Genomic DNA, 24,526 nt, shown 5'->3' on the forward strand with positions numbered 1-24,526 from the left:
GAGCTTCCACCACCAGAGCTTCCAGCACCAGACCCCAGGAGCTTCCACCACCAGACCCCAGGAGCTTCCACCACCAGACCCCAGGAGCTTCCACCACCAGACCCCAGCAAAATCACCACCAGTCCCCAGCAGCATAACCACCAGACCCCCAGCTTCCACCACCAGTCCCCGGAGGTGCGTGGAATCCCGGACCAGCTCGACCAGAGCCTCGTGGCGAGCCGAGAATCGGGGGGCTTCATCCGCATTCTCGTGGCGCTGAGACCGCGGAGATCCAGCCGAGAATCGCGGGGCTTACATCCGCTTACCCCTCCCCTCGGCCCAGAGAAAAACACACCACAGCCGGTCCGGAGCCACTTAGCCTCAGGCCCGAAACAAGACCTTCAACCCGGAGAAAAACTGACAGGCAGCACGTCGCTGAAAGCCACTCAGCCTCGCGGCTCACCGTCCCGCTGCCCAAAAAACCCGGCTCACCTGGAGCCACCCAAAGACCCGGCTCACCGTCCGAACCCGGGGACCCGCTCTTAAGCCCCCCCCCAACCGGCCACCGGAGTGAAAGAGCCAGCCCGCTTACTTGGACGACCAGGGCCCTGGTACCCTAAACACCCAGACGCTCCTGGTACCATGGACAGCACTCTGTCAGATGCTCAGGCGTATATTGCTTTTCCCTCATGTTCTGGTTTCAGGACCTTTTGTTAGGACCTTTGGTCAGCGCAAGGAAACAAATACTGTTGCTTCCATCTGGACAAACATTTAGTTCAGTAATAAAGAATAAAACGTCAGTTAAGTGTTTTGTAGTTGTAACTAAATATGGTAAACGCTCATATGCTTCTCATAGGCTCTGTGTGAAATTCTGAGTTTGTACACTATTAGATGTGGAAAGAAACACTTCCCACTATGTTTACTTTGCAGGAAACTAAACAAAACACTTCTTAACATAGTCATGAGGAGTTGTACAAATAATGACATCACTTTATGTTTGTTATTAAATGAGACAAGGGTAGTATCTCACAGTAGACTCATAATATAGCTGAAGTTGTATCTAGCAGAGGATGGTTTCGATCCATCGACCTCTGGGTTATGGGCCCAGCACGCTTCCGCTGCGCCACTCTGCTGAACCACCCACTGTTCCCAAATTCTGGTCAGGGTCCAAACAGGGGGTCTAGAGTCTAAATGGACTCAGCCAGGTCTGTGACAGTTATCTGCCATAGATAAGTATATGGTATATCTGAGTGTGAAGTTAAGATCAACATGTAAAAGTTCACACGCGCACACATTCTTGTATTTTCCCCTCAGGGGACCCACCTGCTCGCTCACACACACACACACACGCCGCCAGCATTGAGGCCGGTTAGCTCAGAAGGTCAGAGCGTGGTGCTAATAACGCCAAGGTCATGGGTTCAATCCCCATACTGGCCAAACTGCTTACTCTGCATATCTTTAAAAACTTCAGACTCTAAAGATTGTATGTTCCATTGTTAGCTTTGGTGTGCGACAATAATTCGTCAAGTCTGATAATCACCTGACTTAAAGCTAAGAGGAAATAAAGATAACTCAAACATAAGGAATTTAAGTTTATGAAGTGAGGAAAGCTTATTTATATTACACATCTCATGTACAAATCAAAGTACTTTTCATAAAAAACATTTAAAAAATGAGAATACACATAACTCTCAGTGATGAAGTATAATCATCAAGCTTTAAAAAAGTCTCTACCACCAGACCCCAGGAGCACCCCAGCAGCTTCCACCACCAGACACCCAGCTTCCACCCCCAGACCCCACTAGCTCGACCCCCAGCTTCCACCACCAGAACCCAGGAGCTTCCATCACCAGACTCCTGGAGCTTCCAGCACCAGACCCCAGGAGCATTCACCACCAGACCCCAGCAAAATCACTACCAGAACACAGGAGCTTCCACCACCAGACCCCCAGCTTCCACCACCAGTCCCCGAGTAGACTCATAATATAGCTGAAGTTGTATCTAGCAGAGGATGGTTTCGATCCATCGACCTCTGGGTTATGGGCCCAGCACGCTTCCGCTGCGCCACTCTGCTGATCCACCCACTGTTCCCAAAGTCTGGTCAGGGTCCAAACAGGGGGTCTAGAGTCTAAATGGACTCAGCCAGGTCTGTGACAGTTATCTGCCATAGATAAGTATATGGTATATCTGAGTGTGAAGTTAAGATCAACATGTAAAAGTTCACACGCGCACACATTCTTGTATTTTCCCCTCAGGGGACCCACCTGCTCGCTCACACACACACACACACGCCGCCAGCATTGAGGCCGGTTAGCTCAGAAGGTCAGAGCGTGGTGCTAATAACGCCAAGGTCATGGGTTCAATCCCCATACTGGCCAAACTGCTTACTCTGCATATCTTTAAAAACTTCAGACTCTAAAGATTGTATGTTCCATTGTTAGCTTTGGTGTGCGACAATAATTCGTCAAGTCTGATAATCACCTGACTTAAAGCTAAGAGGAAATAAAGATAACTCAAACATAAGGAATTTAAGTTTATGAAGTGAGGAAAGCTTATTTATATTACACATCTCATGTACAAATCAAAGTACTTTTCATAAAAAACATTTAAAAAATGAGAATACACATAACTCTCAGTGATGAAGTATAATCATCAAGCTTTAAAAAAGTCTCTACCACCAGACCCCAGGAGCACCCCAGCAGCTTCCACCACCAGACACCCAGCTTCCACCCCCAGACCCCACTAGCTCGACCCCCAGCTTCCACCACCAGAACCCAGGAGCTTCCATCACCAGACTCCTGGAGCTTCCAGCACCAGACCCCAGGAGCATTCACCACCAGACCCCAGCAAAATCACTACCAGAACACAGGAGCTTCCACCACCAGACCCCCAGCTTCCACCACCAGTCCCCGAGTAGACTCATAATATAGCTGAAGTTGTATCTAGCAGAGGATGGTTTCGATCCATCGACCTCTGGGTTATGGGCCCAGCACGCTTCCGCTGCGCCACTCTGCTGAACCACCCACTGTTCCCAAAGTCTGGTCAGGGTCCAAACAGGGGGTCTAGAGTCTAAATGGATTCAGCCAGGTCTGTGACAGTTATCCCCCACTAGCTCGACCCCCAGCTTCCACCACCAGACCCCAGAAGCTTCCACCACCAGACCCCAGCAGCTTCCACCCCCAGACCCCACTAGCTCGACCCCCAGCTTCCACCACCAGACTCCTGGAGCTTCCACCACCAGACCTCAGGAGCATTCACCACCATACCCCAGCAAAATCACCACCAGACCCCAGGAGTTTCCACCACCAGAGCTTCCACCACCAGACCCCAGGAGCTTCCAGCACCAGACCCCAGGAGCTTCCACCACCAGAGCTTCCAGCACCAGACCCCAGGAGCTTCCACCACCAGACCCCAGGAGCTTCCACCACCAGAGCTTCCACCACCAGACCCCAGGAGCTTCCACCACCAGACCCCAGGAGCTTCCACCACCAGACCCCAGCAAAATCACCACCAGTCCCCAGCAGCATAACCACCAGACCCCCAGCTTCCACCACCAGTCCCCGGAGGTGCGTGGAATCCCGGACCAGCTCGACCAGAGCCTCGTGGCGAGCCGAGCCGAGAATCGGGGGGCTTCATCCGCATTCTCGTGGCGCTGAGACCGCGGAGATCCAGCCGAGAATCGCGGGGCTTACATCCGCTTACCCCTCCCCTCGGCCCAGAGAAAAACACACCACAGCCGGTCCGGAGCCACTTAGCCTCAGGCCCGAAACAAGACCTTCAACCCGGAGAAAAACTGACAGGCAGCACGTCGCTGAAAGCCACTCAGCCTCGCGGCTCACCGTCCCGCTGCCCAAAAAACCCGGCTCACCTGGAGCCACCCAAAGACCCGGCTCACCGTCCGAACCCGGGGACCCGCTCTTAAGCCCCCCCCCAACCGGCCACCGGAGTGAAAGAGCCAGCCCGCTTACTTGGACGACCAGGGCCCTGGTACCCTAAACACCCAGACGCTCCTGGTACCATGGACAGCACTCTGTCAGATGCTCAGGCGTATATTGCTTTTCACTCATGTTCTGGTTTCAGGACCTTTTGTTAGGACCTTTGGTCAGCGCAAGGAAACAAATACTGTTGCTTCCATCTGGACAAACATTTAGTTCAGTAATAAAGAATAAAACGTCAGTTAAGTGTTTTGTAGTTGTAACTAAATATGGTAAACGCTCATATGCTTCTCATAGGCTCTGTGTGAAATTCTGAGTTTGTACACTATTAGATGTGGAAAGAAACACTTCCCACTATGTTTACTTTGCAGGAAACTAAACAAAACACTTCTTAACATAGTCATGAGGAGTTGTACAAATAATGACATCACTTTATGTTTGTTATTAAATGAGACAAGGGTAGTATCTCACAGTAGACTCATAATATAGCTGAAGTTGTATCTAGCAGAGGATGGTTTCGATCCATCGACCTCTGGGTTATGGGCCCAGCACGCTTCCGCTGCGCCACTCTGCTGAACCACCCACTGTTCCCAAATTCTGGTCAGGGTCCAAACAGGGGGTCTAGAGTCTAAATGGACTCAGCCAGGTCTGTGACAATTATCTGCCATAGATAAGTATATGGTATATCTGAGTGTGAAGTTAAGATCAACATGTAAAAGTTCACACGCGCACACATTCTTGTATTTTCCCCTCAGGGGACCCACCTGCTCGCTCACACACACACACACACGCCGCCAGCATTGAGGCCGGTTAGCTCAGAAGGTCAGAGCGTGGTGCTAATAACGCCAAGGTCATGGGTTCAATCCCCATACTGGCCAAACTGCTTACTCTGCATATCTTTAAAAACTTCAGACTCTAAAGATTGTATGTTCCATTATTAGCTTTGGTGTGCGACAATAATTCGTCAAGTCTGATAATCACCTGACTTAAAGCTAAGAGGAAATAAAGATAACTCAAACATAAGGAATTTAAGTTTATGAAGTGAGGAAAGCTTATTTTTATTACACATCTCATGTACAAATCAAAGTACTTTTCATAAAAAACATTTAAAAAATGAAAATACACATAACTCTCAGTGATGAAGTATAATCATCAAGCTTTAAAAAAGTCTCTACCACCAGACCCCAGGAGCACCCCAGCAGCTTCCACCACCAGACACCCAGCTTCCACCCCCAGACCCCACTAGCTCGACCCCCAGCTTCCACCACCAGAACCCAGGAGCTTCCATCACCAGACTCCTGGAGCTTCCAGCACCAGACCCCAGGAGCATTCACCACCAGACCCCAGCAAAATCACTACCAGAACACAGGAGCTTCCACCACCAGACCCCCAGCTTCCACCACCAGTCCCCGAGTAGACTCATAATATAGCTGAAGTTGTATCTAGCAGAGGATGGTTTCGATCCATCGACCTCTGGGTTATGGGCCCAGCACGCTTCCGCTGCGCCACTCTGCTGAACCACCCACTGTTCCCAAAGTCTGGTCAGGGTCCAAACAGGGGGTCTAGAGTCTAAATGGATTCAGCCAGGTCTGTGACAGTTATCCCCCACTAGCTCGACCCCCAGCTTCCACCACCAGACCCCAGAAGCTTCCACCACCAGACCCCAGCAGCTTCCACCCCCAGACCCCACTAGCTCGACCCCCAGCTTCCACCACCAGACTCCTGGAGCTTCCACCACCAGACCTCAGGAGCATTCACCACCATACCCCAGCAAAATCACCACCAGACCCCAGGAGTTTCCACCACCAGAGCTTCCACCACCAGACCCCAGGAGCTTCCAGCACCAGACCCCAGGAGCTTCCACCACCAGAGCTTCCAGCACCAGACCCCAGGAGCTTCCACCACCAGACCCCAGGAGCTTCCACCACCAGACCCCAGGAGCTTCCACCACCAGACCCCAGCAAAATCACCACCAGTCCCCAGCAGCATAACCACCAGACCCCCAGCTTCCACCACCAGTCCCCGGAGGTGCGTGGAATCCCGGACCAGCTCGACCAGAGCCTCGTGGCGAGCCGAGAATCGGGGGGCTTCATCCGCATTCTCGTGGCGCTGAGACCGCGGAGATCCAGCCGAGAATCGCGGGGCTTACATCCGCTTACCCCTCCCCTCGGCCCAGAGAAAAACACACCACAGCCGGTCCGGAGCCACTTAGCCTCAGGCCCGAAACAAGACCTTCAACCCGGAGAAAAACTGACAGGCAGCACGTCGCTGAAAGCCACTCAGCCTCGCGGCTCACCGTCCCGCTGCCCAAAAAACCCGGCTCACCTGGAGCCACCCAAAGACCCGGCTCACCGTCCGAACCCGGGGACCCGCTCTTAAGCCCCCCCCCAACCGGCCACCGGAGTGAAAGAGCCAGCCCGCTTACTTGGACGACCAGGGCCCTGGTACCCTAAACACCCAGACGCTCCTGGTACCATGGACAGCACTCTGTCAGATGCTCAGGCGTATATTGCTTTTCCCTCATGTTCTGGTTTCAGGACCTTTTGTTAGGACCTTTGGTCAGCGCAAGGAAACAAATACTGTTGCTTCCATCTGGACAAACATTTAGTTCAGTAATAAAGAATAAAACGTCAGTTAAGTGTTTTGTAGTTGTAACTAAATATGGTAAACGCTCATATGCTTCTCATAGGCTCTGTGTGAAATTCTGAGTTTGTACACTATTAGATGTGGAAAGAAACACTTCCCACTATGTTTACTTTGCAGGAAACTAAACAAAACACTTCTTAACATAGTCATGAGGAGTTGTACAAATAATGACATCACTTTATGTTTGTTATTAAATGAGACAAGGGTAGTATCTCACAGTAGACTCATAATATAGCTGAAGTTGTATCTAGCAGAGGATGGTTTCGATCCATCGACCTCTGGGTTATGGGCCCAGCACGCTTCCGCTGCGCCACTCTGCTGAACCACCCACTGTTCCCAAATTCTGGTCAGGGTCCAAACAGGGGGTCTAGAGTCTAAATGGACTCAGCCAGGTCTGTGACAGTTATCTGCCATAGATAAGTATATGGTATATCTGAGTGTGAAGTTAAGATCAACATGTAAAAGTTCACACGCGCACACATTCTTGTATTTTCCCCTCAGGGGACCCACCTGCTCGCTCACACACACACACACACGCCGCCAGCATTGAGGCCGGTTAGCTCAGAAGGTCAGAGCGTGGTGCTAATAACGCCAAGGTCATGGGTTCAATCCCCATACTGGCCAAACTGCTTACTCTGCATATCTTTAAAAACTTCAGACTCTAAAGATTGTATGTTCCATTGTTAGCTTTGGTGTGCGACAATAATTCGTCAAGTCTGATAATCACCTGACTTAAAGCTAAGAGGAAATAAAGATAACTCAAACATAAGGAATTTAAGTTTATGAAGTGAGGAAAGCTTATTTATATTACACATCTCATGTACAAATCAAAGTACTTTTCATAAAAAACATTTAAAAAATGAGAATACACATAACTCTCAGTGATGAAGTATAATCATCAAGCTTTAAAAAAGTCTCTACCACCAGACCCCAGGAGCACCCCAGCAGCTTCCACCACCAGACACCCAGCTTCCACCCCCAGACCCCACTAGCTCGACCCCCAGCTTCCACCACCAGAACCCAGGAGCTTCCATCACCAGACTCCTGGAGCTTCCAGCACCAGACCCCAGGAGCATTCACCACCAGACCCCAGCAAAATCACTACCAGAACACAGGAGCTTCCACCACCAGACCCCCAGCTTCCACCACCAGTCCCCGAGTAGACTCATAATATAGCTGAAGTTGTATCTAGCAGAGGATGGTTTCGATCCATCGACCTCTGGGTTATGGGCCCAGCACGCTTCCGCTGCGCCACTCTGCTGATCCACCCACTGTTCCCAAAGTCTGGTCAGGGTCCAAACAGGGGGTCTAGAGTCTAAATGGACTCAGCCAGGTCTGTGACAGTTATCTGCCATAGATAAGTATATGGTATATCTGAGTGTGAAGTTAAGATCAACATGTAAAAGTTCACACGCGCACACATTCTTGTATTTTCCCCTCAGGGGACCCACCTGCTCGCTCACACACACACACACACGCCGCCAGCATTGAGGCCGGTTAGCTCAGAAGGTCAGAGCGTGGTGCTAATAACGCCAAGGTCATGGGTTCAATCCCCATACTGGCCAAACTGCTTACTCTGCATATCTTTAAAAACTTCAGACTCTAAAGATTGTATGTTCCATTGTTAGCTTTGGTGTGCGACAATAATTCGTCAAGTCTGATAATCACCTGACTTAAAGCTAAGAGGAAATAAAGATAACTCAAACATAAGGAATTTAAGTTTATGAAGTGAGGAAAGCTTATTTATATTACACATCTCATGTACAAATCAAAGTACTTTTCATAAAAAACATTTAAAAAATGAGAATACACATAACTCTCAGTGATGAAGTATAATCATCAAGCTTTAAAAAAGTCTCTACCACCAGACCCCAGGAGCACCCCAGCAGCTTCCACCACCAGACACCCAGCTTCCACCCCCAGACCCCACTAGCTCGACCCCCAGCTTCCACCACCAGAACCCAGGAGCTTCCATCACCAGACTCCTGGAGCTTCCAGCACCAGACCCCAGGAGCATTCACCACCAGACCCCAGCAAAATCACTACCAGAACACAGGAGCTTCCACCACCAGACCCCCAGCTTCCACCACCAGTCCCCGAGTAGACTCATAATATAGCTGAAGTTGTATCTAGCAGAGGATGGTTTCGATCCATCGACCTCTGGGTTATGGGCCCAGCACGCTTCCGCTGCGCCACTCTGCTGATCCACCCACTGTTCCCAAAGTCTGGTCAGGGTCCAAACAGGGGGTCTAGAGTCTAAATGGACTCAGCCAGGTCTGTGACAGTTATCTGCCATAGATAAGTATATGGTATATCTGAGTGTGAAGTTAAGATCAACATGTAAAAGTTCACACGCGCACACATTCCTGTATTTTCCCCTCAGGGGACCCACCTGCTCGCTCACACACACACACACACGCCGCCAGCATTGAGGCCGGTTAGCTCAGAAGGTCAGAGCGTGGTGCTAATAACGCCAAGGTCATGGGTTCAATCCCCATACTGGCCAAACTGCTTACTCTGCATATCTTTAAAAACTTCAGACTCTAAAGATTGTATGTTCCATTGTTAGCTTTGGTGTGCGACAATAATTCGTCAAGTCTGATAATCACCTGACTTAAAGCTAAGAGGAAATAAAGATAACTCAAACATAAGGAATTTAAGTTTATGAAGTGAGGAAAGCTTATTTGTATTACACATCTCATGTACAAATCAAAGTACTTTTCATAAAAAACATTTAAAAAATGAGAATACACATAACTCTCAGTGATGAAGTATAATCATCAAGCTTTAAAAAAGTCTCTACCACCAGACCCCAGGAGCACCCCAGCAGCTTCCACCACCAGACACCCAGCTTCCACCCCCAGACCCCACTAGCTCGACCCCCAGCTTCCACCACCAGAACCCAGGAGCTTCCATCACCAGACTCCTGGAGCTTCCAGCACCAGACCCCAGGAGCATTCACCACCAGACCCCAGCAAAATCACTACCAGAACACAGGAGCTTCCACCACCAGACCCCCAGCTTCCACCACCAGTCCCCGAGTAGACTCATAATATAGCTGAAGTTGTATCTAGCAGAGGATGGTTTCGATCCATCGACCTCTGGGTTATGGGCCCAGCACGCTTCCCCTGCGCCACTCTGCTGAACCACCCACTGTTCCCAAAGTCTGGTCAGGGTCCAAACAGGGGGTCTAGAGTCTAAATGGATTCAGCCAGGTCTGTGACAGTTATCCCCCACTAGCTCGACCCCCAGCTTCCACCACCAGACCCCAGAAGCTTCCACCACCAGACCCCAGCAGCTTCCACCCCCAGACCCCACTAGCTCGACCCCCAGCTTCCACCACCAGACTCCTGGAGCTTCCACCACCAGACCTCAGGAGCTTCCACCACCAGACCTCAGGAGCATTCACCACCATACCCCAGCAAAATCACCACCAGACCCCAGGAGCTTCCACCACCAGACCCCAGGAGCTTCCACCACCAGAGCTTCCAGCACCAGACCCCAGGAGCTTCCACCACCAGACCCCAGGAGCTTCCACCACCAGAGCTTCCACCACCAGACCCCAGGAGCTTCCACCACCAGACCCCAGGAGCTTCCACCACCAGACCCCAGGAGCTTCCACCACCAGACCCCAGGAGCTTCCACCACCAGACCCCAGCAAAATCACCACCAGTCCCCAGCAGCATAACCACCAGACCCCCAGCTTCCACCACCAGTCCCCGGAGGTGCGTGGAATCCCGGACCAGCTCGACCAGAGCCTCGTGGGGAGCCGAGCCGAGAATCGGGGGGCTTCATCCGCATTCTGGTGGCGCTGAGACCGCGGAGATCCAGCCGAGAATCGCGGGGCTTACATCCGCTTACCCCTCCCCTCGGCCCAGAGAAAAACACACCACAGCCGGTCCGGAGCCACTTAGCCTCAGGCCCGAAACAAGACCTTCAACCCGGAGAAAAACTGACAGGCAGCACGTCGCTGAAAGCCACTCAGCCTCGCGGCTCACCGTCCCGCTGCCCAAAAAACCCGGCTCACCTGGAGCCACCCAAAGACCCGGCTCACCGTCCGAACCCGGGGACCCGCTCTTAAGCCCCCCCCCCAACCGGCCACCGGAGTGAAAGAGCCAGCCCGCTTACTTGGACGACCAGGGCCCTGGTACCCTAAACACCCAGACGCTCCTGGTACCATGGACAGCACTCTGTCAGATGCTCAGGCGTATATTGCTTTTCACTCATGTTCTGGTTTCAGGACCTTTTGTTAGGACCTTTGGTCAGCGCAAGGAAACAAATACTGTTGCTTCCATCTGGACAAACATTTAGTTCAGTAATAAAGAATAAAACGTCAGTTAAGTGTTTTGTAGTTGTAACTAAATATGGTAAACGCTCATATGCTTCTCATAGGCTCTGTGTGAAATTCTGAGTTTGTACACTATTAGATGTGGAAAGAAACACTTCCCACTATGTTTACTTTGCAGGAAACTAAACAAAACACTTCTTAACATAGTCATGAGGAGTTGTACAAATAATGACATCACTTTATGTTTGTTATTAAATGAGACAAGGGTAGTATCTCACAGTAGACTCATAATATAGCTGAAGTTGTATCTAGCAGAGGATGGTTTCGATCCATCGACCTCTGGGTTATGGGCCCAGCACGCTTCCGCTGCGCCACTCTGCTGAACCACCCACTGTTCCCAAATTCTGGTCAGGGTCCAAACAGGGGGTCTAGAGTCTAAATGGACTCAGCCAGGTCTGTGACAGTTATCTGCCATAGATAAGTATATGGTATATCTGAGTGTGAAGTTAAGATCAACATGTAAAAGTTCACACGCGCACACATTCTTGTATTTTCCCCTCAGGGGACCCACCTGCTCGCTCACACACACACACACACGCCGCCAGCATTGAGGCCGGTTAGCTCAGAAGGTCAGAGGGTGGTGCTAATAACGCCAAGGTCATGGGTTCAATCCCCATACTGGCCAAACTGCTTACTCTGCATATCTTTAAAAACTTCAGACTCTAAAGATTGTATGTTCCATTGTTAGCTTTGGTGTGCGACAATAATTCGTCAAGTCTGATAATCACCTGACTTAAAGCTAAGAGGAAATAAAGATAACTCAAACATAAGGAATTTAAGTTTATGAAGTGAGGAAAGCTTATTTTTATTACACATCTCATGTACAAATCAAAGTACTTTCCATAAAAAACATTTAAAAAATGAGAATACACATAACTCTCAGTGATGAAGTATAATCATCAAGCTTTAAAAAAGTCTCTACCACCAGACCCCAGGAGCACCCCAGCAGCTTCCACCACCAGACACCCAGCTTCCACCCCCAGACCCCACTAGCTCGACCCCCAGCTTCCACCACCAGAACCCAGGAGCTTCCATCACCAGACTCCTGGAGCTTCCAGCACCAGACCCCAGGAGCATTCACCACCAGACCCCAGCAAAATCACTACCAGAACACAGGAGCTTCCACCACCAGACCCCCAGCTTCCACCACCAGTCCCCGAGTAGACTCATAATATAGCTGAAGTTGTATCTAGCAGAGGATGGTTTCGATCCATCGACCTCTGGGTTATGGGCCCAGCCCGCTTCCGCTGCGCCACTCTGCTGAACCACCCACTGTTCCCAAAGTCTGGTCAGGGTCCAAACAGGGGGTCTAGAGTCTAAATGGATTCAGCCAGGTCTGTGACAGTTATCCCCCACTAGCTCGACCCCCAGCTTCCACCACCAGACCCCAGAAGCTTCCACCACCAGACCCCAGCAGCTTCCACCCCCAGACCCCACTAGCTCGACCCCCAGCTTCCACCACCAGACTCCTGGAGCTTCCACCACCAGACCTCAGGAGCATTCACCACCATACCCCAGCAAAATCACCACCAGACCCCAGGAGTTTCCACCACCAGAGCTTCCACCACCAGACCCCAGGAGCTTCCAGCACCAGACCCCAGGAGCTTCCACCACCAGAGCTTCCAGCACCAGACCCCAGGAGCTTCCACCACCAGACCCCAGGAGCTTCCACCACCAGACCCCAGGAGCTTCCACCACCAGACCCCAGGAGCTTCCACCACCAGACCCCAGGAGCTTCCACCACCAGACCCCAGAAAAATCACCACCAGTCCCCAGCAGCATAACCACCAGACCCCCAGCTTCCACCACCAGTCCCCGGAGGTGCGTGGAATCCCGGACCAGCTCGACCAGAGCCTCGTGGCGAGCCGAGCCGAGAATCGGGGGGCTTCATCCGCATTCTCGTGGCGCTGAGACCGCGGAGATCCAGCCGAGAATCGCGGGGCTTACATCCGCTTACCCCTCCCCTCGGCCCAGAGAAAAACACACCACAGCCGGTCCGGAGCCACTTAGCCTCAGGCCCGAAACAAGACCTTCAACCCGGAGAAAAACTGACAGGCAGCACGTCGCTGAAAGCCACTCAGCCTCGCGGCTCACCGTCCCGCTGCCCAAAAAACCCGGCTCACCTGGAGCCACCCAAAGACCCGGCTCACGTCCGAACCCGGGGACCCGCTCTTAAGCCCCCCCCCCAACCGGCCACCAGAGTGAAAGAGCCAGCCCGCTTACTTGGACGACCAGGGCCCTGGTACCCTAAACACCCAGACGCTCCTGGTACCATGGACAGCACTCTGTCAGATGCTCAGGCGTATATTGCTTTTCACTCATGTTCTGGTTTCAGGACCTTTTGTTAGGACCTTTGGTCAGCGCAAGGAAACAAATACTGTTGCTTCCATCTGGACAAACATTTAGTTCAGTAATAAAGAATAAAACGTCAGTTAAGTGTTTTGTAGTTGTAACTAAATATGGTAAACGCTCATATGCTTCTCATAGGCTCTGTGTGAAATTCTGAGTTTGTACACTATTAGATGTGGAAAGAAACACTTCCCACTATGTTTACTTTGCAGGAAACTAAACAAAACACTTCTTAACATAGTCATGAGGAGTTGTACAAATAATGACATCACTTTATGTTTGTTATTAAATGAGACAAGGGTAGTATCTCACAGTAGACTCATAATATAGCTGAAGTTGTATCTAGCAGAGGATGGTTTCGATCCATCGACCTCTGGGTTATGGGCCCAGCACGCTTCCGCTGCGCCACTCTGCTGAACCACCCACTGTTCCCAAATTCTGGTCAGGGTCCAAACAGGGGGTCTAGAGTCTAAATGGACTCAGCCAGGTCTGTGACAGTTATCTGCCATAGATAAGTATATGGTATATCTGAGTGTGAAGTTAAGATCAACATGTAAAAGTTCACACGCGCACACATTCTTGTATTTTCCCCTCAGGGGACCCACCTGCTCGCTCACACACACACACACACGCCGCCAGCATTGAGGCCGGTTAGCTCAGAAGGTCAGAGGGTGGTGCTAATAACGCCAAGGTCATGGGTTCAATCCCCATACTGGCCAAACTGCTTACTCTGCATATCTTTAAAAACTTCAGACTCTAAAGATTGTATGTTCCATTGTTAGCTTTGGTGTGCGACAATAATTCGTCAAGTCTGATAATCACCTGACTTAAAGCTAAGAGGAAATAAAGATAACTCAAACATAAGGAATTTAAGTTTATGAAGTGAGGAAAGCTTATTTTTATTACACATCTCATGTACAAATCAAAGTACTTTCCATAAAAAACATTTAAAAAATGAGAATACACATAACTCTCAGTGATGAAGTATAATCATCAAGCTTTAAAAAAGTCTCTACCACCAGACCCCAGGAGCACCCCAGCAGCTTCCACCACCAGACACCCAGCTTCCACCCCCAGACCCCACTAGCTCGACCCCCAGCTTCCACCACCAGAACCCAGGAGCTTCCATCACCAGACTCCTGGAGCTTCCAGCACCAGACCCCAGGAGCATTCACCACCAGACCCCAGCAAAATCACTACCAGAACACAGGAGCTTCCACCACCAGACCCCCAGCTTCCACCACCAGTCCCCGAGTAGACTCATAATATAGCTGAAGTTGTATCTAGCAGAGGATGGTTTCGATCCATCGACCTCTGGGTTATGGGCCCAGCACGCTTCCCCTGCGCCACTCTGCTGAACCACCCACTGTTCCCAAAGTCTGGTCAGGGTCCAAACAGGGGGTCTAGAGTCTAAATGGATTCAGCCAGGTCTGTGACAGTTATCCCCCACTAGCTCGACCCCCAGCTTCCACCACCAGACCCCAGAAGCTTCCACCACCAGACCCCAGCAGCTTCCACCCCCAGACCCCACTAGCTCGACCCCCAGCTTCCACCACCAGACTCCTGGAGCTTCCACCACCAGACCTCAGGAGCTTCCACCACCAGACCTCAGGAGCATTCACCACCATACCCCAGCAAAATCACCACCAGACCCCAGGAGCTTCCACCACCAGACCCCAGGAGCTTCCACCACCAGAGCTTCCAGCACCAGACCCCAGGAGCTTCCACCACCAGACCCCAGGAGCTTCCACCACCAGAGCTTCCACCACCAGACCCCAGGAGCTTCCACCACCAGACCCCAGGAGCTTCCACCACCAGACCCCAGGAGCTTCCACCACCAGACCCCAGGAGCTTCCACCACCAGACCCCAGAAAAATCACCACCAGTCCCCAGCAGCATAACCACCAGACCCCCAGCTTCCACCACCAGTCCCCGGAGGTGCGTGGAATCCCGGACCAGCTCGACCAGAGCCTCGTGGCGAGCCGAGCCGAGAATCGGGGGGCTTCATCCGCATTCTCGTGGCGCTGAGACCGCGGAGATCCAGCCGAGAATCGCGGGGCTTACATCCGCTTACCCCTCCCCTCGGCCCAGAGAAAAACACACCACAGCCGGTCCGGAGCCACTTAGCCTCAGGCCCGAAACAAGACCTTCAACCCGGAGAAAAACTGACAGGCAGCACGTCGCTGAAAGCCACTCAGCCTCGCGGCTCACCGTCCCGCTGCCCAAAAAACCCGGCTCACCTGGAGCCACCCAAAGACCCGGCTCACGTCCGAACCCGGGGACCCGCTCTTAAGCCCCCCCCCAACCGGCCACCAGAGTGAAAGAGCCAGCCCGCTTACTTGGACGACCAGGGCCCTGGTACCCTAAACACCCAGACGCTCTTGGTACCATGGACAGCACTCTGTCAGATGCTCAGGCGTATATTGCTTTTCACTCATGTTCTGGTTTCAGGACCTTTTGTTAGGACCTTTGGTCAGCGCAAGGAAACAAATACTGTTGCTTCCATCTGGACAAACATTTAGTTCAGTAATAAAGAATAAAACGTCAGTTAAGTGTTTTGTAGTTGTAACTAAATATGGTAAACGCTCATATGCTTCTCATAGGCTCTGTGTGAAATTCTGAGTTTGTACACTATTAAATGTGGAAAGAAACACTTCCCACTATGTTTACTTTGCAGGAAACTAAACAAAACACTTCTTAACATAGTCATGAGGAGTTGTACAAATAATGACATCACTTTATGTTTGTTATTAAATGAGACAAGGGTAGTATCTCACAGTAGACTCATAATATAGCTGAAATTGTATCTAGCAGAGGATGGTTTCGATCCATCGACCTCTGGGTTATGGGCCCAGCACGCTTCCGCTGCGCCACTCTGCTGAACCACCCACTGTTCCCAAATTCTGGTCAGGGTCCAAACAGGGGGTCTAGAGTCTAAATGGACTCAGCCAGGTCTGTGACAGTTATCTGCCATAGATAAGTATATGGTATATCTGAGTGTGAAGTTAAGATCAACATGTAAAAGTTCACACGCGCACACATTCTTGTATTTTCCCCTCAGGGGACCCACCTGCTCGCTCACACACACACACACACGCCGCCAGCATTGAGGCCGGTTAGCTCAGAAGGTCAGAGGGTGGTGCTAATAACGCCAAGGTCATGGGTTCAATCCCCATACTGGCCAAACTGCTTACTCTGCATATCTTTAAAAACTTCAGACTCTAAAGATTGTATGTTCCATTGTTAGCTTTGGTGTGCGACAATAATTCGTCAAGTCTGATAATCACCTGACTTAAAGCTAAGAGGAAATAAAGATAACTCAAACATAAGGAATTTAAGTTTATGAAGTGAGGAAAGCTTATTTTTATTACACATCTCATGTACAAATCAAAGTACTTTCCATAAAAAACATTTAAAAAATGAGAATACACATAACTCTCAGTGATGAAGTATAATCATCAAGCTTTAAAAAAGTCTCTACCACCAGACCCCAGGAGCACCCCAGCAGCTTCCACCACCAGACACCCAGCTTCCACCCCCAGACCCCACTAGCTCGACCCCCAGCTTCCACCACCAGAACCCAGGAGCTTCCATCACCAGACTCCTGGAGCTTCCAGCACCAGACCCCAGGAGCATTCACCACCAGACCCCAGCAAAATCACTACCAGAACACAGGAGCTTCCACCACCAGACCCCCAGCTTCCACCACCAGTCCCCGAGTAGACTCATAATATAGCTGAAGTTGTATCTAGCAGAGGATGGTTTCGATCCATCGACCTCTGGGTTATGGGCCCAGCCCGCTTCCGCTGCGCCACTCTGCTGAACCACCCACTGTTCCCAAAGTCTGGTCAGGGTCCAAACAGGGGGTCTAGAGTCTAAATGGATTCAGCCAGGTCTGTGACAGTTATCCCCCACTAGCTCGACCCCCAGCTTCCACCACCAGACCCCAGAAGCTTCCACCACCAGACCCCAGCAGCTTCCACCCCCAGACCCCACTAGCTCGACCCCCAGCTTCCACCACCAGACTCCTGGAGCTTCCACCACCAGACCTCAGGAGCATTCACCACCATACCCCAGCAAAATCACCACCAGACCCCAGGAGTTTCCACCACCAGAGCTTCCACCACCAGACCCCAGGAGCTTCCAGCACCAGACCCCAGGAGCTTCCACCACCAGAGCTTCCAGCACCAGACCCCAGGAGCTTCCAGCACCAGACCCCAGGAGCTTCCACCACCAGACCCCAGGAGCTTCCACCACCAGACCCCAGGAGCTTCCACCACCAGACCCCAGGAGCTTCCACCACCAGACCCCAGGAGCTTCCACCACCAGACCCCAGAAAAATCACCACCAGTCCCCAGCAGCATAACCACCAGACCCCCAGCTTCCACCACCAGTCCCCGGAGGTGCGTGGAATCCCGGACCAGCTCGACCAGAGCCTCGTGGCGAGCCGAGCCGAGAATCGGGGGGCTTCATCCGCATTCTCGTGGCGCTGAGACCGCGGAGATCCAGCCGAGAATCGCGGGGCTTACATCCGCTTACCCCTCCCCTCGGCCCAGAGAAAAACACACCACAGCCGGTCCGGAGCCACTTAGCCTCAGGCCCGAAACAAGACCTTCAACCCGGAGAAAAACTGACAGGCAGCACGTCGCTGAAAGCCACTCAGCCTCGCGGCTCACCGTCCCGCTGCCCAAAAAACCCGGCTCACCTGGAGCCACCCAAAGACCCGGCTCACGTCCGAACCCGGGGACCCGCTCTTAAGCCCCCCCCCCAACCGGCCACCAGAGTGAAAGAGCCAGCCCGCTTACTTGGACGACCAGGGCCCTGGTACCCTAAACACCCAGACGCTCCTGGTACCATGGACAGCACTCTGTCAGATGCTCAGGCGTATATTGCTTTTCACTCATGTTCTGGTTTCAGGACCTTTTGTTAGGACCTTTGGTCAGCGCAAGGAAACAAATACTGTTGCTTCCATCTGGACAAACATTTAGTTCAGTAATAAAGAATAAAACGTCAGTTAAGTGTTTTGTAGTTGTAACTAAATATGGTAAACGCTCATATGCTTCTCATAGGCTCTGTGTGAAATTCTGAGTTTGTACACTATTAGATGTGGAAAGAAACACTTCCCACTATGTTTACTTTGCAGGAAACTAAACAAAACACTTCTTAACATAGTCATGAGGAGTTGTACAAATAATGACATCACTTTATGTTTGTTATTAAATGAGACAAGGGTAGTATCTCACAGTAGACTCATAATATAGCTGAAGTTGTATCTAGCAGAGGATGGTTTCGATCCATCGACCTCTGGGTTATGGGCCCAGCACGCTTCCGCTGCGCCACTCTGCTGAACCACCCACTGTTCCCAAATTCTGGTCAGGGTCCAAACAGGGGGTCTAGAGTCTAAATGGACTCAGCCAGGTCTGTGACAGTTATCTGCCATAGATAAGTATATGGTATATCTGAGTGTGAAGTTAAGATCAACATGTAAAAGTTCACACGCGCACACATTCTTGTATTTTCCCCTCAGGGGACCCACCTGCTCGCTCACACACACACACACACGCCGCCAGCATTGAGGCCGGTTAGCTCAGAAGGTCAGAGGGTGGTGCTAATAACGCCAAGGTCATGGGTTCAATCCCCATACTGGCCAAACTGCTTACTCTGCATATCTTTAAAAACTTCAGACTCTAAAGATTGTATGTTCCATTGTTAGCTTTGGTGTGCGACAATAATTCGTCAAGTCTGATAATCACCTGACTTAAAGCTAAGAGGAAATAAAGATAACTCAAACATAAGGAATTTAAGTTTATGAAGTGAGGAAAGCTTATTTTTATTACACATCTCATGTACAAATCAAAGTACTTTCCATAAAAAACATTTAAAAAATGAGAATACACATAACTCTCAGTGATGAAGTATAATCATCAAGCTTTAAAAAAGTCTCTACCACCAGACCCCAGGAGCACCCCAGCAGCTTCCACCACCAGACACCCAGCTTCCACCCCCAGACCCCACTAGCTCGACCCCCAGCTTCCACCACCAGAACCCAGGAGCTTCCATCACCAGACTCCTGGAGCTTCCAGCACCAGACCCCAGGAGCATTCACCACCAGACCCCAGCAAAATCACTACCAGAACACAGGAGCTTCCACCACCAGACCCCCAGCTTCCACCACCAGTCCCCGAGTAGACTCATAATATAGCTGAAGTTGTATCTAGCAGAGGATGGTTTCGATCCATCGACCTCTGGGTTATGGGCCCAGCACGCTTCCCCTGCGCCACTCTGCTGAACCACCCACTGTTCCCAAAGTCTGGTCAGGGTCCAAACAGGGGGTCTAGAGTCTAAATGGATTCAGCCAGGTCTGTGACAGTTATCCCCCACTAGCTCGACCCCCAGCTTCCACCACCAGACCCCAGAAGCTTCCACCACCAGACCCCAGCAGCTTCCACCCCCAGACCCCACTAGCTCGACCCCCAGCTTCCACCACCAGACTCCTGGAGCTTCCACCACCAGACCTCAGGAGCTTCCACCACCAGACCTCAGGAGCATTCACCACCATACCCCAGCAAAATCACCACCAGACCCCAGGAGCTTCCACCACCAGACCCCAGGAGCTTCCACCACCAGAGCTTCCAGCACCAGACCCCAGGAGCTTCCACCACCAGACCCCAGGAGCTTCCACCACCAGAGCTTCCACCACCAGACCCCAGGAGCTTCCACCACCAGACCCCAGGAGCTTCCACCACCAGACCCCAGGAGCTTCCACCACCAGACCCCAGGAGCTTCCACCACCAGACCCCAGAAAAATCACCACCAGTCCCCAGCAGCATAACCACCAGACCCCCAGCTTCCACCACCAGTCCCCGGAGGTGCGTGGAATCCCGGACCAGCTCGACCAGAGCCTCGTGGCGAGCCGAGCCGAGAATCGGGGGGCTTCATCCGCATTCTCGTGGCGCTGAGACCGCGGAGATCCAGCCGAGAATCGCGGGGCTTACATCCGCTTACCCCTCCCCTCGGCCCAGAGAAAAACACACCACAGCCGGTCCGGAGCCACTTAGCCTCAGGCCCGAAACAAGACCTTCAACCCGGAGAAAAACTGACAGGCAGCACGTCGCTGAAAGCCACTCAGCCTCGCGGCTCACCGTCCCGCTGCCCAAAAAACCCGGCTCACCTGGAGCCACCCAAAGACCCGGCTCACGTCCGAACCCGGGGACCCGCTCTTAAGCCCCCCCCCAACCGGCCACCAGAGTGAAAGAGCCAGCCCGCTTACTTGGACGACCAGGGCCCTGGTACCCTAAACACCCAGACGCTCTTGGTACCATGGACAGCACTCTGTCAGATGCTCAGGCGTATATTGCTTTTCACTCATGTTCTGGTTTCAGGACCTTTTGTTAGGACCTTTGGTCAGCGCAAGGAAACAAATACTGTTGCTTCCATCTGGACAAACATTTAGTTCAGTAATAAAGAATAAAACGTCAGTTAAGTGTTTTGTAGTTGTAACTAAATATGGTAAACGCTCATATGCTTCTCATAGGCTCTGTGTGAAATTCTGAGTTTGTACACTATTAAATGTGGAAAGAAACACTTCCCACTATGTTTACTTTGCAGGAAACTAAACAAAACACTTCTTAACATAGTCATGAGGAGTTGTACAAATAATGACATCACTTTATGTTTGTTATTAAATGAGACAAGGGTAGTATCTCACAGTAGACTCATAATATAGCTGAAATTGTATCTAGCAGAGGATGGTTTCGATCCATCGACCTCTGGGTTATGGGCCCAGCACGCTTCCGCTGCGCCACTCTGCTGAACCACCCACTGTTCCCAAATTCTGGTCAGGGTCCAAACAGGGGGTCTAGAGTCTAAATGGACTCAACCAGGTCTGTGACAGTTATCTGCCATAGATAAGTATATGGTATATCTGAGTGTGAAGTTAAGATCAACATGTAAAAGTTCACACGCGCACACATTCTTGTATTTTCCCCTCAGGGGACCCACCTGCTCGCTCACACACACACACACACGCCGCCAGCATTGAGGCCGGTTAGCTCAGAAGGTCAGAGGGTGGTGCTAATAACGCCAAGGTCATGGGTTCAATCCCCATACTGGCCAAACTGCTTACTCTGCATATCTTTAAAAACTTCAGACTCTAAAGATTGTATGTTCCATTGTTAGCTTTGGTGTGCGACAATAATTCGTCAAGTCTGATAATCACCTGACTTAAAGCTAAGAGGAAATAAAGATAACTCAAACATAAGGAATTTAAGTTTATGAAGTGAGGAAAGCTTATTTTTATTACACATCTCATGTACAAATCAAAGTACTTTCCATAAAAAACATTTAAAAAATGAGAATACACATAACTCTCAGTGATGAAGTATAATCATCAAGCTTTAAAAAAGTCTCTACCACCAGACCCCAGGAGCACCCCAGCAGCTTCCACCACCAGACACCCAGCTTCCACCCCCAGACCCCACTAGCTCGACCCCCAGCTTCCACCACCAGAACCCAGGAGCTTCCATCACCAGACTCCTGGAGCTTCCAGCACCAGACCCCAGGAGCATTCACCACCAGACCCCAGCAAAATCACTACCAGAACACAGGAGCTTCCACCACCAGACCCCCAGCTTCCACCACCAGTCCCCGAGTAGACTCATAATATAGCTGAAGTTGTATCTAGCAGAGGATGGTTTCGATCCATCGACCTCTGGGTTATGGGCCCAGCCCGCTTCCGCTGCGCCACTCTGCTGAACCACCCACTGTTCCCAAAGTCTGGTCAGGGTCCAAACAGGGGGTCTAGAGTCTAAATGGATTCAGCCAGGTCTGTGACAGTTATCCCCCACTAGCTCGACCCCCAGCTTCCACCACCAGACCCCAGAAGCTTCCACCACCAGACCCCAGCAGCTTCCACCCCCAGACCCCACTAGCTCGACCCCCAGCTTCCACCACCAGACTCCTGGAGCTTCCACCACCAGACCTCAGGAGCATTCACCACCATACCCCAGCAAAATCACCACCAGACCCCAGGAGTTTCCACCACCAGAGCTTCCACCACCAGACCCCAGGAGCTTCCAGCACCAGACCCCAGGAGCTTCCACCACCAGAGCTTCCAGCACCAGACCCCAGGAGCTTCCACCACCAGACCCCAGGAGCTTCCACCACCAGACCCCAGGAGCTTCCACCACCAGACCCCAGGAGCTTCCACCACCAGACCCCAGGAGCTTCCACCACCAGACCCCAGGAGCTTCCACCACCAGACCCCAGAAAAATCACCACCAGTCCCCAGCAGCATAACCACCAGACCCCCAGCTTCCACCACCAGTCCCCGGAGGTGCGTGGAATCCCGGACCAGCTCGACCAGAGCCTCGTGGCGAGCCGAGCCGAGAATCGGGGGGCTTCATCCGCATTCTCGTGGCGCTGAGACCGCGGAGATCCAGCCGAGAATCGCGGGGCTTACATCCGCTTACCCCTCCCCTCGGCCCAGAGAAAAACACACCACAGCCGGTCCGGAGCCACTTAGCCTCAGGCCCGAAACAAGACCTTCAACCCGGAGAAAAACTGACAGGCAGCACGTCGCTGAAAGCCACTCAGCCTCGCGGCTCACCGTCCCGCTGCCCAAAAAACCCGGCTCACCTGGAGCCACCCAAAGACCCGGCTCACGTCCGAACCCGGGGACCCGCTCTTAAGCCCCCCCCCAACCGGCCACCAGAGTGAAAGAGCCAGCCCGCTTACTTGGACGACCAGGGCCCTGGTACCCTAAACACCCAGACGCTCCTGGTACCATGGACAGCACTCTGTCAGATGCTCAGGCGTATATTGCTTTTCACTCATGTTCTGGTTTCAGGACCTTTTGTTAGGACCTTTGGTCAGCGCAAGGAAACAAATACTGTTGCTTCCATCTGGACAAACATTTAGTTCAGTAATAAAGAATAAAACGTCAGTTAAGTGTTTTGTAGTTGTAACTAAATATGGTAAACGCTCATATGCTTCTCATAGGCTCTGTGTGAAATTCTGAGTTTGTACACTATTAAATGTGGAAAGAAACACTTCCCACTATGTTTACTTTGCAGGAAACTAAACAAAACACTTCTTAACATAGTCATGAGGAGTTGTACAAATAATGACATCACTTTATGTTTGTTATTAAATGAGACAAGGGTAGTATCTCACAGTAGACTCATAATATAGCTGAAGTTGTATCTAGCAGAGGATGGTTTCGATCCATCGACCTCTGGGTTATGGGCCCAGCACGCTTCCGCTGCGCCACTCTGCTGAACCACCCACTGTTCCCAAATTCTGGTCAGGGTCCAAACAGGGGGTCTAGAGTCTAAATGGACTCAGCCAGGTCTGTGACAGTTATCTGCCATAGATAAGTATATGGTATATCTGAGTGTGAAGTTAAGATCAACATGTAAAAGTTCACACGCGCACACATTCTTGTATTTTCCCCTCAGGGGACCCACCTGCTCGCTCACACACACACACACACGCCGCCAGCATTGAGGCCGGTTAGCTCAGAAGGTCAGAGGGTGGTGCTAATAACGCCAAGGTCATGGGTTCAATCCCCATACTGGCCAAACTGCTTACTCTGCATATCTTTAAAAACTTCAGACTCTAAAGATTGTATGTTCCATTGTTAGCTTTGGTGTGCGACAATAATTCGTCAAGTCTGATAATCACCTGACTTAAAGCTAAGAGGAAATAAAGATAACTCAAACATAAGGAATTTAAGTTTATGAAGTGAGGAAAGCTTATTTTTATTACACATCTCATGTACAAATCAAAGTACTTTCCATAAAAAACATTTAAAAAATGAGAATACACATAACTCTCAGTGATGAAGTATAATCATCAAGCTTTAAAAAAGTCTCTACCACCAGACCCCAGGAGCACCCCAGCAGCTTCCACCACCAGACACCCAGCTTCCACCCCCAGACCCCACTAGCTCGACCCCCAGCTTCCACCACCAGAACCCAGGAGCTTCCATCACCAGACTCCTGGAGCTTCCAGCACCAGACCCCAGGAGCATTCACCACCAGACCCCAGCAAAATCACTACCAGAACACAGGAGCTTCCACCACCAGACCCCCAGCTTCCACCACCAGTCCCCGAGTAGACTCATAATATAGCTGAAGTTGTATCTAGCAGAGGATGGTTTCGATCCATCGACCTCTGGGTTATGGGCCCAGCACGCTTCCCCTGCGCCACTCTGCTGAACCACCCACTGTTCCCAAAGTCTGGTCAGGGTCCAAACAGGGGGTCTAGA

General features: G+C 51.2%; 14 non-coding genes across 14 annotated transcripts; 12 read left to right on the forward strand and 2 right to left on the reverse strand.

Annotated features, from left to right (window-relative positions):
• Window positions 1-1,040: 1,040 nt before the first annotated feature.
• On the reverse strand, window positions 1,041-1,112 carry trnam-cau (transfer RNA methionine (anticodon CAU)). Its single transcript has one exon. It is a non-coding gene; the product is annotated as a tRNA-Met (tRNA).
• A 230-nt stretch (window positions 1,113-1,342) lies between these two features.
• Window positions 1,343-1,416, forward strand: trnai-aau (transfer RNA isoleucine (anticodon AAU)). The gene has a single exon. It is a non-coding gene; the product is annotated as a tRNA-Ile (tRNA).
• Window positions 1,417-1,981: 565 nt separating this feature from the next.
• trnam-cau (transfer RNA methionine (anticodon CAU)) lies at window positions 1,982-2,053 on the reverse strand. The gene has a single exon. It is a non-coding gene; the product is annotated as a tRNA-Met (tRNA).
• A 230-nt stretch (window positions 2,054-2,283) lies between these two features.
• trnai-aau (transfer RNA isoleucine (anticodon AAU)) lies at window positions 2,284-2,357 on the forward strand. The gene has a single exon. It is a non-coding gene; the product is annotated as a tRNA-Ile (tRNA).
• A 2,361-nt stretch (window positions 2,358-4,718) lies between these two features.
• On the forward strand, window positions 4,719-4,792 carry trnai-aau (transfer RNA isoleucine (anticodon AAU)). The gene has a single exon. It is a non-coding gene; the product is annotated as a tRNA-Ile (tRNA).
• A 2,318-nt stretch (window positions 4,793-7,110) lies between these two features.
• trnai-aau (transfer RNA isoleucine (anticodon AAU)) lies at window positions 7,111-7,184 on the forward strand. The gene has a single exon. It is a non-coding gene; the product is annotated as a tRNA-Ile (tRNA).
• An 867-nt stretch (window positions 7,185-8,051) lies between these two features.
• Window positions 8,052-8,125, forward strand: trnai-aau (transfer RNA isoleucine (anticodon AAU)). Its single transcript has one exon. It is a non-coding gene; the product is annotated as a tRNA-Ile (tRNA).
• Window positions 8,126-8,992: 867 nt separating this feature from the next.
• On the forward strand, window positions 8,993-9,066 carry trnai-aau (transfer RNA isoleucine (anticodon AAU)). Its single transcript has one exon. It is a non-coding gene; the product is annotated as a tRNA-Ile (tRNA).
• Window positions 9,067-11,459: 2,393 nt separating this feature from the next.
• On the forward strand, window positions 11,460-11,533 carry trnai-aau (transfer RNA isoleucine (anticodon AAU)). The gene has a single exon. It is a non-coding gene; the product is annotated as a tRNA-Ile (tRNA).
• A 2,369-nt stretch (window positions 11,534-13,902) lies between these two features.
• Window positions 13,903-13,976, forward strand: trnai-aau (transfer RNA isoleucine (anticodon AAU)). The gene has a single exon. It is a non-coding gene; the product is annotated as a tRNA-Ile (tRNA).
• A 2,391-nt stretch (window positions 13,977-16,367) lies between these two features.
• trnai-aau (transfer RNA isoleucine (anticodon AAU)) lies at window positions 16,368-16,441 on the forward strand. The gene has a single exon. It is a non-coding gene; the product is annotated as a tRNA-Ile (tRNA).
• Window positions 16,442-18,833: 2,392 nt separating this feature from the next.
• On the forward strand, window positions 18,834-18,907 carry trnai-aau (transfer RNA isoleucine (anticodon AAU)). The gene has a single exon. It is a non-coding gene; the product is annotated as a tRNA-Ile (tRNA).
• A 2,391-nt stretch (window positions 18,908-21,298) lies between these two features.
• Window positions 21,299-21,372, forward strand: trnai-aau (transfer RNA isoleucine (anticodon AAU)). Its single transcript has one exon. It is a non-coding gene; the product is annotated as a tRNA-Ile (tRNA).
• Window positions 21,373-23,763: 2,391 nt separating this feature from the next.
• Window positions 23,764-23,837, forward strand: trnai-aau (transfer RNA isoleucine (anticodon AAU)). Its single transcript has one exon. It is a non-coding gene; the product is annotated as a tRNA-Ile (tRNA).
• The last annotated feature ends 689 nt before the right edge of the window (window positions 23,838-24,526 follow it).

The sequence above is a fragment of the Cololabis saira genome, unplaced genomic scaffold (assembly GCF_033807715.1).
Source record: "Cololabis saira isolate AMF1-May2022 unplaced genomic scaffold, fColSai1.1 scf036, whole genome shotgun sequence".
Lineage (NCBI taxonomy): Eukaryota > Metazoa > Chordata > Actinopteri > Beloniformes > Belonidae > Cololabis > Cololabis saira.